Source organism: Mustela putorius, unplaced genomic scaffold (assembly GCF_011764305.1).
Source record: "Mustela putorius furo isolate JIRA1106 unplaced genomic scaffold, ASM1176430v1.1 tig00003844_pilon_pilon_pilon, whole genome shotgun sequence".
Lineage (NCBI taxonomy): Eukaryota > Metazoa > Chordata > Mammalia > Carnivora > Mustelidae > Mustela > Mustela putorius.
Window position 1 is genome coordinate 619764 of NW_025421997.1, and position 1360 is coordinate 621123.

The window sequence follows — 1360 nt, forward strand, 5'->3', positions numbered from 1 at the left end:
GACTTTTCCCGACCACAAGGCCAACAGCTCCTTCTCTTCTCCTGGGGTGGCGTGCTGCGCCTTCCCCAGACATGCTCCTGGGGAGCGCAGTGACAGACGTGTGCAACCACGCTTCTCTCTCAGATCTCAAATACACAACATAACCCTACACCTAAAGGAGATGGAGAAAGAACAAGAAAGCCTAAACCCAGCAGAAGAGGAATAATAAAGATCAGAGCAGAAATCAATGAAATAGGAACAAATAAACAACACACAAAAACACAAAAACCACAAAAAACCGAAGAAAACAACAACAAAAAATAGAACAAATCAACGAAACTAGGAGCTGGTTCTTTGAAAGAATTTATAAGATTGATAAACCCCTTTCCAGACTTATCAAAAAGAAAAGAGAAAGAACCCAAATAAATAAATTCATGAATGAAAGAGGAGAGATCACAACCAACAAACACCAAAGATATACAAACAATTATAGGAACATACTATGAGCAACTCTACGCCAACAAATTCAACAATCTGGAAGAAATGGATACATTCCTAGAGACATATAAACTACCACAACTGAACCAGGAAGAAATAGGAAACCTGAAGAGACCCATAACCAGTACAGAGATTGAAACAGTCATCAAAAATCTCCAAACAAACAAAAGCCCCGGGCCAGATGCTTCCCAGGGGAATTCTACCAAACATTTACAGAAGAATTAATTCCTATTATCACGATACTGTTCCCAAAAAAATAGAAATGGAAGGAAAACTTCCAAACTCTTTTTTTTCTGAGGCCAGCATCATCTTGATCCCAAAACCAGACAAGGATCCCATCAAAAAAGAGAACTACAAACCAATGTCCTTGATGAACACAGATGCGAAAATTCTCACCAAAATACTAGCCAATAAGATTCAACAGTACATTAAAAGGATTATTCACCACGACCAAGTGGGATTTATTCCAGGGCTACAAGGTTGGTTCAACATCTGCAAATCAATCAATGTGATACAACACATTAATAATAAAAGAAAGAACAAGAACCATATGATACTCTCCATAGATGCTGAAAAAGCATTTGGCAAAGTGCAGTGTCCCTACCTGATTAAAACTCTTCAAAGTGTAGGGACAGAGGGCACATATTATTAATATTATCAAAGCCATCTATGAAAAAACTCACTGCAAATATCATTCTCAATGGAAAAAAACTGAATACTTTTCCGCTGAGGTCAGGAACCCGGCAGGGATGTCCGTTATCACCACTGCTATTCAACATCGTACTAGAAGTCCTAGCCTCAGCAATCAGACAACAAAAAGAAATTAAGGGCATCCAAACTTTGCCAAATTGGCAAAAGAGAAGTCAAACTATCCCTGTTTGCA